The sequence below is a fragment of the Thamnophis sirtalis genome, unplaced genomic scaffold (assembly GCF_051295495.1).
Source record: "Thamnophis sirtalis isolate CommonGarterSnake01/CBP01778 unplaced genomic scaffold, rThaSir2_p1.2 scaffold_12, whole genome shotgun sequence".
In the NCBI taxonomy this organism is placed as follows: domain Eukaryota; kingdom Metazoa; phylum Chordata; class Lepidosauria; order Squamata; family Natricidae; genus Thamnophis; species Thamnophis sirtalis.
In genome coordinates, this window is record NW_028261392.1 from 45642556 (window position 1) to 45654652 (window position 12097).

Genomic DNA, 12097 nt, shown 5'->3' on the forward strand with positions numbered 1-12097 from the left:
AGAGTAAGTGTTGTCTCAGTAAATACACATTTCAAGGTAATGGACAGAATTACTCTTTGGAGGCAAAAATACACATTTGTGCCCAACTTCTAAATTTGAAAAAAAAAATGGTCAGATGCTACTTTCTGGCTTTCTGCTCCAATTCCCACTTTCCACACACGTACAGCTGCCCCCCTTTGAAAAATACACATAGTCTCTGAAAGATACTAGCGAGAGATGACATCAGAGAGGATGTAGGGAAGAACTGTTAAACCATTTCCTTGGCTGTCCTTTCGCACAGAAATTCTTCTGTTGTCATTTCAAACTAAAGGATAAAATTACTCATGAAAGTTTCCTAAGCAAACTGATTAAACAAAGGATAAGAGATTTTATTTTTGTAGAGTAACTAAATAAGAAATAAAACCCAGAGAGTAAAAAAAAAATATCTCTGCTTGGTTCATGCAATGATACAAAAGGAGAATTGTGCAATAAAGTCCAAAATTGCTCTGAGTGGTTAAAATAAAAAGAGACGTTGATATTTCTCCAATCTGGAGGAATTACTGCAGCAAAAGTTGAATTATAGCAGCAAAGGTTGCATGCAAGCTGCTATAAAGTTGCATGTAAAATGCTAATTGCACATATATCCAACTGCAAACATATATTACACGATTTGAATTATCTGGGAATCATGGGACGGCAGTATAAAATACTATGAAGACATTAACTGAATGGTTCAGTATTTTTAGCAATAAAGAAAATATCATCAATGTCATTACATCTTTATATAAGCACTCACCTTACACAGAATATTTTATCGCTTAAATTTAAAATATTTGAATGTTTTTACTTTCAAAAGGGCAAGCGCTGGAGCATTCTGTACTAATTATGGTTTACAGGTAGACTTCAAAGTCAATCTGTGTAGTATAGAGACATTGAATAAGTTTGGGACATCTGGTGAAACTTAACTGTGAAATATTATGCACAGACAACAATAAATATTCTTTATATATTGTAATTTATGGTATTCTCTATAGATATTATGACTATATTTTGGATATCATTGCATGAAGCAGACTTATATGAGATGCTAGTAAGATCCAGTTTTAAGAGAGGGGGAGACTGTGAGGAACATTTTAATATAGAACCAGATTTTAAGATATTTGAAGAAGACAATGACAACTCACTTCTGTCTTAAGTGTTCTTCCCCATCCCCCCAGGAGTGAAGCTTGAGTGAAATGTTAAATAAAACTGGTCATTTTTACATGACATGGATTACAAAATGAATAGCTACATAAAATAATTATATATTACTTCTACTAACAGAAGCAGGAGGTTACCAATCACTAGAAACATTAAAGACATTACTAGTACTATATTTATGTATATTTGAGGAGTTCTCAATTTTTATCTATCTGGCTTTTATAGGAATAGAAAAAATATGGGATAAAAAAATCTCATGGTTAAACATCCATATGGGATGCTGTGTTTATTTATTATTAAAATCAGTTGAATGCTATCCTTTACATAACAAATCATCAGAAGTTAAAACGTCTATAGTAAAAATAAAATTATGCTTCAAATAAAGTAATCCAATTGGAACAGAGCCATCAATTCTCAATATAATCCATACAAAAATAACTACATCAATGAAAAAGAATCCAAAATAAAATGGAGATAATTTTTGATTAAAAATTCTGCAGAAAAGCTATTCTTTCAACATGTTCTAGAAGCACCATTAATGTGGGAGCAGATCTAACTACAGGAAAGAGACCATTTTACAGGAATAGGGCCCCAACAGAACTTCTCCTAGTCTCTGGCTTCCTTCCCTTTAGCAAAATGGGTAATAACTAATACCCATTTCTAGGAGAAGCCTACTGGATGGATTAACTCCAATGGGCCACTGTATTCCACCCTAATTATGTCTTACAAATAAACATCAAAGGCAGCTGAGTATCTTATCTATGGCCTACCTGACTACATCTTCATAAAATAGTACACATGAATCCAGAAGGTCCTCAGTTTAGCTTCCCACTCAAGAAACAATACTGGAGCATAGTATTGCAAGGTTCAAAATAACTCCATCTTATTAGCATAATAAGTTCAGCTTATTTTACCCCACTCAATTCCTTATAGTTTCTAGGCAAGAATCAAGACTTCCACAGCCCAGGGATCAATGGTGATATATAGTTGGCCATAATCAAGCATGCTGATGATCTCCCCACCTGTTTCAGGGAGACAATTAAGATGAGGTAATCTGAGAATCCAGTGTCAATATAAAGAGAAACTAAGTAGATATATTTATCAGTGGAAATTTAGCAAATAGAATGTGGAGATCATTAATCAATCAGTTTTCCTAATCAGCAAATAACTTAGTTTTCTAATTAAGTAAGCTGGTCTCAACCAAGCAATGAAAATAAAGAAACCAAAGTTCAACCAAATTAGCCATGGCAGAAACAAACCTGTCATTGTGTCAAGATATCTATTTCTCTGTGAGTGATTACTGCAATAAAGGGGGCTCTAAAGCCATGTTTATTCATTGCAGGCAAGATGAATAGATTAGAGAAACTGCAAAAATTAGAAATGTTGAGACAAAAGAATTTCAGATCCAAAAGAGCATCTATCTACTGAATAATGCTTCCCACTGGTGAATGATAAGCAACTAGACTCCTAAACTGAAATCTTTGAAAAAACATTCTTCAGATACTGTACCCAGCTGCAGCTTCATTTAGTGTGGCATCCATCAATATGACGCCTTATTTATTTACTGAAAAACATCATAAGATTGAAGTTCACTTTAGTTTACATATTTTTCAAACTGTCCAAACAAATTGTTTGGAGAAAAATCAATCCCATAGGAATATCAGAAACAGTTCTACAAGTTCTGAGGACTTGTAAATAAATCACAATCAGATGAAAGTATTTAGCATCAAATAGGAAAGGTTACTTGCAAGCTTCAGGGAAAAAATGAAGGAATAAAGCTGCAAAAATATAACTATCATTATATTACTGTCATTCACATTCAGTCTGATTCAATCGTGCATTTCAATAATTTTCACCACTGCTTCGGTGGGCATGGCTAGGTGGGGGGCATGTGACTGAGTGGGTGTGGCCAACTTGATGTCACTCACACTCATGCACGCAGTCATATGACCTTCATCAACCCACACCCATCGAACCAGTGGTGAAAATATTTGGGACTTCTTGACACTTTTTTTGGAGGGGGGCAGGGGAACTCAGCCAGCCTGGCTCAGCATGGCAGCCAACAGAGACTCACACCAGATCAAGGCTGCAGCCCACTCCCTTTGTCTGCCCAGCTGGCAGGAGCAGCAGTGGCACCGGTCAGGCCACTGGCTCTCAAAGAGGCAGCTGAGAGCACCTATTTCATCAAAGTGAGCTAATTAAAATTGATCCTTCTTTAACTGATTCCCCCTCACTCGCTCCATCTCCTCTGTGGAATTTGGGAGCAGCCCCTTTTCTGCCTCAACACACATTCATAGGATACCTAAAACTGCTAAGGAGAAGAGTCCAGGCACCTGGAGATTCTGCAGCATTTTGTCCTTAAAGGCTGTTCCGCGCCTTTTGAAGAGTCGAAGCTTCTTTGCCAACTAGCTGCTTCCCAGCTCTGGTCAGCTTGCCATCTGACAGACGAGTTGGGTGGGTGAGTGAGCGGCGACCGGGGGACTGATTCAGGAACATGGCCAGCCTGCTGTCCCTATCAGTTCAGTGATCCATGCCCAATTACCACTACCAGTTCACCCGAACTGATGTGAACCAGTAAGAACCCATCTCTGGTCTGATTATGTAGTACTGGAAATCTGGAATAGTCTCCTTGAATGTATACACTTTGTTTAGAGAAGCTCATGAATTATTTTGTTAAATAAAAATAAATTATTCACTTGATTGTTAAATATAATTTAATTTTTTTTAGTTGAGCGTGGGATCATTCCATGACCCTGCACTCAACTAATTAGTACTGTTTTTAAATGCTTTGTCCTAGCAACATCGAAGCTACAAAAAGAGGAGGCCGTAGGCCACAAGATTTCAGGTAGTCCTCAACTTATGACCACAGTTGGAATTTGAGTTTTGGTAGTTAAGTGGTTGTGGTTGTAAGTCAGGAAATCCAGGTGATGAGACCCTTTTTTTCAACTATTTTTATTGTGGTAGTTAAGTGAATGATGTGGTTGTAAGTGTGAATCACATGGTTGTTAAGCAAATTCATAGTCCCAAATGGATGTTTAAATCAGCAAAACCCATCACAAATCAGTCACATGCCTGCAGGACAATACAACTGGTCATAAATGCAACTGGGATGCCAAAATGATGGAATGTGGGCAGATGGTACAATGTTTTGCTATTGTCAGAAGTGCTTTACAGGCTGTAAAGCAATCTTTCTGTGGCCATCGTAACTTTGAACCATTGTTAAATGACCAGTCATTAAGTCAAAGTCTATCTGCAAAGTGCAGAAGGTTGCAAATTCAATACATGCTACTTCTAGTTAACCTTGAAAGATGGAAAGAAGAAATGACAGATGTGGAACAAATTTTCTCTAACATGGCAGAAAGTACTGAAAAAAAAAGACTACAAGTGGCATATTGAGAGAATGATTTGCAAAAGGGCACTATGTTGGATACAGAAAGTAAACTGGCTGTTTTAAAAATTAAAAGGAAAATTCAAATATTAAACAAAGAGAATGACCAAGAAAAAATTTCTTATCAGATCTACTAAAGTGACTTGTTAAAGTCTTAAAGACATATATGGAATAGGGAAAAAAGAATTGAAGAAAAATCGTATACTACAACAATGTTTGATTGAATTAAAAATTAAAACTGTTAGAAGCAAAAATGGAGGAATATAAAGTTGATTTTCTTTGATCACAGTTAAAGGGGAACATTTTTTTTTGCAAAGGTCTGTTAACTCTTTATGGACTTTTTGCTATACTAGGATTGAAAACGTTTTATGAATTTGCTTATAGATAACACATGGGATATGGAATGAAGATATATGTTTATAAATTTACAGGGGGAAAAGAGTTATTAAATTTGTATAAATATGTTTGTTGTAATGCAGGTTGGAAGTCACTTCTTTATATATTTATTACATTCTTTATTTTAATTTTATTTTTTCCTGTATTTTTTATTTTTATTTTCTAAATTTAATTTGTGTTAATTTTCACTATCGTAATTAAATTCTTAATAAAAATATATTCAAAGATAGTTTAATTTATTTTTCTTATTTTTTCCAGCAATGAGAGTTGTACAATAGACTGTGGAAATTTATTTTGACTTTAGCAACTGGACTTGTACTTTCGGAAATGAAAAGTTTGCTTAGTTCTTCTGAGAAAGGGTGTTGGTACTTACCTGATACGCCTCTTCTCATAGTGGGGGGAGGAGTATCCAGAATGGGGTTGACCTTGTCCTCTCATGATTGGATGAGTCAGATAAGCTCTTTGGGCAACGCCCCCTGGCCAGCAGGCCCTCCCAGATTTGACGAAGAGCTCCATCCGACTCGTTGCACCATTCACTCCAGACTCTTAATTCAGTTCTTAGCTTTTATCGTCTTCAACATCAATATTTATATAACTTCATAAAACCGTGAACATAAAACTTAGTCGTACAAACATAGTCGGGGGGGACTGGATACTCCTCCCCCCACTATGAGAAGAGGCGTAGCAGGTAAGTACCAACGCCCTTTCTCCATAGTGAGGGGGGAGGAGTATCCAGAATGGGACGTACCAAAGCCTGCACGTCCCTAGGGAGGGAGACCCAAGAGGCCCCATGTCCCCCGCTCATGCCAGTTGAGGCGTGGGCCCCGCCCTGTGAACCGCCTGCAATGCCCTGCGTCCAAAGAGGCTTCTGCTGAGGCAAAACAGTCCAGTTTATTCCGGCCAGGGTTGTCTGCGTGGCCCAGGCCCTGGACGTGGCTGCGCTCCACGTGGAGTGAGCTGTGATATGATTGGTGTCTGTAAGCCCTGCGATTGGTATGCAGTGGCAACGCAGGTTCGCAACCACCTACTTATTGTGGTGGAAGTCACCCTGTTACCCAGGCCCCTATTTGGAAGGAGACAAACAGAGCTTCGGATTTCCTGTCTGGCCTGGTTCTCCTGAGGTAATCCTCAGAGCCCTCCTTACGCCCAGAGTGAACCACTTCTTTCCCAACGGGTGGGAAGTGTCTGGACAGAAGTTGGGCAAATCAGTTCCTGGGTTTGATGGAAGCAGGGGCCCACCCTGGGGATGAAGGACGTAACCCCACTCTGTCTTGGTGGAAGAAGCAGAGATCCTCCCCGGTGGACAGAGCTTGCAGTTCGTATATCTGCCTGGTGGAGGAGATGGCCACCAGAAAGGCCACCGTGAGAATCAGGAACTTAAGGGAAATTGTTCGTAAAGGCTCAAATGGAGCCCCTTTTGGAGCGTCCCCTACCCTGTGTAAGTCCCAGGAATGGCACCTGAATGCTGTGTGTGGTTTGGGGTTGGAAGCCCCCTTGAGGAATTGCCTGACCATAGGATGGTGAGTCAAGCTCTGGTTCCTGCCACGCAGGAGAACTGGCGAGATGGCTGAAACCTGTCTCCTAATTGTGTTAGAAGCTAACCCTCTCTCCCAGCCTGCCTGGAGGAGGTCCAGAATCTGAGGCACTGAGGCCTGGCTAGGATTGTGCCCCAGGGAATTACACCATGAGGCAGAGGCCCGCCACATGGAGCCATAGATACGCTCTGTGGAGGGTATGCGGGCAGTCTGGATAGTCTGCATCACCCTGGGGGGACGAGGTCTTTCCCCAGGATGCTCTGCTCAAGAGCTAAGCAGTCAGCTGGAGCCATTGAAGGTCTGGGTGCTCCAGCGACCCCTGGTTAAGGGATATCCCCTCCTGGGGGATTCTCCATGGCCTCTCCGCTGAAAGCGACTGGAGGTCTGCAACCACAGCCTCCGGGGTCAGTGAGGCGCCAACAGAACCCCTTCCGCCCCCTCCCAAAGGGTTTCCCATATGACCCTGGGGATCCGACAAGGCATACCGACAACCCCTGGGCCAGGGGCTTCGTAGATCGCCTGCCCCTTCTGCCCCACCCCATGTCTGGTACCTGGAGAAGAACCTCAGGAGCTGGGCGTTGAGGGGCGTGGTGAATAAGTCGACCTCCGGGCGTCCGAAGCACTCCGCCAGCTCCTTGAAGATTGTTGGCTGCAGCTTCTGCTCCAAATTGTCCCCTTGGTCCGGCTGAGCCAGTCGGCTCAGATGTTCCCCACCCCTGCTATATGTTCTGCACTCAGCGAATGTTGTCTAAATTCATAGGCTATCTGAGGTGCTTCTGCGATCTCTCATAGTCGGACATCCCATTGTAAGTTTGTGGTGGGTTCTGGCATGGAGACCAGCCTGTCTGACCCTTTTTTCCCCCGACCATAAGGGTGCTATGATTCTATGGCTAGGATTAGCGCAGAGATTTTCTGAATGTAAACACAGACGGAGTTTAATGGGCGGCCACTAGAGTGCGTGTAAAGATGAAGTGAGGGAAGCTAAGCTCACAATAAAGGCCTGCCACAAAGGTAAAATAATAATAATAATAATAACAAGAACCACAACAACAATAATAATAATAAAATAAAATAAAATATAAAAGGGGGCATCTTCCCGCCTGATAAAACCAAGAAAGATTAAGGAAACGATTGGGAGAAAGTGGCCCGAAGCTGACAAGCAGCAGGGGTAAGGCAGAACTATTTAACTCGTGCTTGGCATCTGTCTTTACCTGAAGGGATAAACAATCCAACCTATCAAGAACAGCGCCCCAAATTCAGATTAGGGACCCAAGATGAGATAGGGAAGAAATGGTAGCCTGTCTATCTTAGGCAAAGTCCAATTCCCAGGACCGGGTGGGTTACACCCCAGGGATCTGAAGGAACTGGCGGATGAGATCTCCAAACAACTAAAACTATATCTATCAGAGATCCTGGAGTACCGGAGAACCACTATAGAATTGCTGATGTGATTCCCCCCTTAAGAAAGAGAGAAAAACAGCTCAAGAGCCCAAAGCCAACATGGGTTTGTTAAAAACAGATCATACCAGACTAGCCATATTGCCTTCTTAGATACGGTGACAACCCTAGTGGACCATAGGAATGCCATTGATATAGTTAACTTGGACTTCAGCAAGTCCTGATAAGGTAGACCATAACCTACTGCTAGATAAAGTAGAAGAATGTGGGTTAGACATAGTCACACCAGATGGCTTGGTAACTGGTTGACCAACCGCACACACCTGTACTCCTTGATGGAACTGCCTCTTCATGGAGGGAAGAATGCAGTGAGTGCCCCAAGGCTCTGTGTTGAGCCCAGTACTCTTCAACATCTTCATCAGTGATTTGAACGAGGGTGTTAGGTGTGTAAGCTAACAGTTGGGTTAGCAAAATATATGCCATGATAGTAGTACTGTTTCTTTAAGAACTGCTCTTGTCTCAAGCGGTCCTAAGAAGGAGCCGGTATGACGGTTAGCTCTCTGTTTGTTAAATGCTGATTGGTTGGGGGGGGGGGACTCATCAGGTTTGCAGATGACCCCAAACTGGCAGGAATAGCCAACACTCCAAAGTACAGGCTAAAGATACAGAAGGATCTTGATACCCTTAAACATTGGGCACTGCCTAGGAAAATGAGATTCAATGAAGTAAGGTCTACCTTTAGGCAACGAAGGTGAAGTGCACAGGTACAGAATACCTTGCTCCACAGTAGTGCCTCTGAAGGGGATCTTGGAGTCCTAGTGGACAACCCCTTTAATGTGAGTCAGCAGTGTGCAACAGCTGCCAGAAAGAGCAACACAGTTTTTGGCAGCATAAACAGAGGAATAAAATCAAGCTCCCATGAAGTGTTAATCCCACTTTATAAGGTCTTGGGAGGCCACACTTGGAATTCTGCACTCAGTTTGGTCACCATGATATAGAAGGGATGTGGAGACTCTAGGGAGAGTGCAGAGAAAGGCAACAGAGGGGATCAGGGTACTGGAGACGAAAGCCTATGAAGAACGGTTGCAGGAACTGAGTAGGTCTAGTCTACTGGAAGGAAGGACTAGGGGAGACGTGATAGCAGTGTTCCAATATCTCTGGGGTTGCCACAGAGAAGAGGCTGCCCAACTATCCTCCAAGGCACTTGAGTGCAGAACAAGAAGCAATGGGTGGAAACTAATCAAGGAGAGAAGCAACTTAGAACTGAGGAGAAATTTCCTGACAGTTAGAACAATTAATCAGTGGAACAACCTGCCTCCAGACGTTGTGAATGCCCCAACAGTGGAAGATTTTAAGAAGCTGTTGGATGGCAATGACAATAGCAATAGCAGTTAGATTTATATACCGCTTCATAGGGCTTTCAGCCCTCTCTAAGTGGTTTACAGAGTCAGCATAATCAACTATAGTAACGATAGCCATTTGTCTGAAATGGTACAGGATATCCTGCCTGGGCAGGGGATTGGGCTAGAAAACCTGCAGGTCCCTTCCCACTCTGCTATTGTATTGCATAGTATTGTATTGCATTGCATTAGCCGTTTGCCTAGTCACCCCCACCCTTGGAAGGTCTTCAGGGGTAATCTCTAACCTGATTGGGGGCTCCATTGGGAGCTGCACTTTAGCAGCCGGGCTGAATACTCCTCCCCCCCCCCTGTGTTTTTCCAGGCTGCAGGGGGGCTGCCGGCTTGGGATTAACAAAACAAAACACAGCTTTTGCTATTGAGGCTAGTCAGCCTCTCGCCCCTCCCGCTCTGTCTCCTAATTAAAGGAGAGTGTTCTTAAGGGGGAAGCAAGAATTAGCCACCAAAAAAACACAGCTTTGCTACTGGGGCTAGTCAGCCTCTCACCCCTCCCTCTCTGTCTCCTAATTAAAGGAGAGTGTTCTTAAGGGGGAAGCAAGAATTAGCCACCAAAAACACAGCTTTGCTACTGGGGCTAGTCAGCCTCTCGCCCCTCCCCCTCTGTCTCCTACTTAAAGGAGAATGTTCTTAAGGGGGAAGCCTTCTCCTGTTACTTGGCAGCCAGAAAAGGTACAGAGGGGGGGTGGTTCTTCCTGCAAGCCTTGTGGCAGCTGCCTCTGTGATTCATCAAGGAGGTAGGCTTGGGGGGGGATTGATCCACCGCCTGCCTCTTTAACTCCTTGACAGGCCTCCTTTTGGCCCTTTGCTGCCTCCCTCGCTCTTGGCTAATGCCTCTGCGATCGTCTCTCACCTTTCTAAGGGCTCCTCAAGTGGTGGTTGTTGCTGGAGGTCTGAGCTGGGCTCCTGCCGGCCTCCTGAGCTGCTGGGGGCTGCCATCTTGGACCACGTGGTTTCAAGATGGCCCCCTGGCTCCAAATTCAAAAGGCTCCTCTTTGCTGGAGCACATGGAAATGGCTTTTGCCTTTGCAGGCTTGCCATGCGGCTGCCGCTCGCCTCCCCCTGCCTCCCGCAGCTGTTTCTGAGCCTTTCCGGCTCTCACCTTGTCCACTGGTGATAGCTGCCAGCACGGGTTTTCCAGGTCATTTTAACAACCCTCGTGGCTCAACCCCTGAGGGGAGCGGAGGAGCGCTTCTGCTCCTGAGAAGCCTCTGCATCAAGGGCTGCCTCTAGGGGGCATGTGTGCCCGGTTCTCCTGCTTGCCCGGCAAGGGTCCAGTCCTTGCAGGAGGAGGCTGTGTGTGATGTAGGGAGGCAGGATTCGCCAGGTCCAAGTTTATTTTCCTTAATCCTTTGTAAATTACTGGAGGTCCAGAGTGGTGCAACCTTTCCCTTGAGTGGGATGAGTCAAATCTGGGAGGGCCTGCTGGCCAGGGGGCGTTGCCCAAAGAGCTTATCTGACTCATCCAATCATGAGAGGACAAGGTCAACCCCATTCTGGATACTCCTCCCCCCTCACTATGGAGAAAGTCAAGTAAAGATTTCATTGTTACCTAATACATAGTATACTTGATAAAGACACATTTACATGACTGTTGGTTTCCCATCAGTTCATTTGACAACAGAGCCTAGTATAGACCTACCAGATCTCAGATGAAGAACTCTAAATGAATAGTAAACAGCAAAAAATTGATTCAAAATCCATCTATTTTAATGGTAGCCTTTGGGAATAATGCACAAAATATTGCAAATATTTTTTAAACTTGAGTTGGCTGAATAAAGATGCTTTCTGTATCACTTTTAGATTTTTCCCCATTTTATGATGTTGATTATTGTTTACATTATATTATTTATATATTATATTATATTATAACGCATTAAGGGATTACTTATAATTCACAGTTTTTAAATGCTACTAAATTTCTAATTAAATTGTTTCTATTCTACTACTACAAATATCTAAATATAAAGTCCACAGACAAAGAATAAGTAAAGAGCAATAATATAAAATGTCCAAAACTGTCTATGAAAACACTAAAGCACAAATTATAAAAATGACAACTCCCACTGTAGAATAATAGAAAATTACATAGAGTAGAAAAAAAACAAAGCTTCAATAATCCACTTTATGCCAAAACAAACACATAAAGCACATTCCCATTTTTATTCAGAACAGAACAGGAACATACTGGGCATAGAACCAAATAAGGCATAATAAAGATTCTGATTGATAAATAGTTCTGCTCACTTTGGATACAGCTTTCTAAAATAATTTCTTTTTATGTAGCTCAATTAATGATCAGTGAATTAAAATTAATCAACTGACTAACAAAATCAACTGCAATCTAGTAAAGTTCTATTTGTAGAGCTTCAGAATCTCCAACTGCTTGCCAGAAAAGGTTGGGGTAGTGAAGGAAAGACAAATTCCTACCAAAGATAGATTCAACACCTCCATAAATTTTGATCTCTGCATTTCTTGCACTTTGAATGCAAGAACAACAAAATCTGTCCAAGCGTCCTCTTAATAAACTAATCTATTGCATGTAAAATAATGAAGTCAATCAGTTGAACATATAGGAGTATGGATTTAAGATTTTTATATCTATTGCAATGTATATTATTTGTAAAGATGTCATGACATTATTATACAAATGATGCAATTTGCATAATTATGCTACTACTCAAATATATACTCATGATGATAAAAAGGATATAATTTTAATTTCTTACATAATGACAATATATTAATCAGAATGAGAGGTATGATGGCAGCCGGTATAACTATTA

General features: G+C 41.9%; 1 protein-coding gene across 5 annotated transcripts in view; it reads right to left on the bottom strand.

Moving 5' to 3' along the window:
* ARHGAP6 (Rho GTPase activating protein 6) overlaps positions 1 to 12097 on the bottom strand; it is a 269632-nt gene that overhangs the window by 50968 nt on the left and 206567 nt on the right. The window lies entirely within an intron of this gene.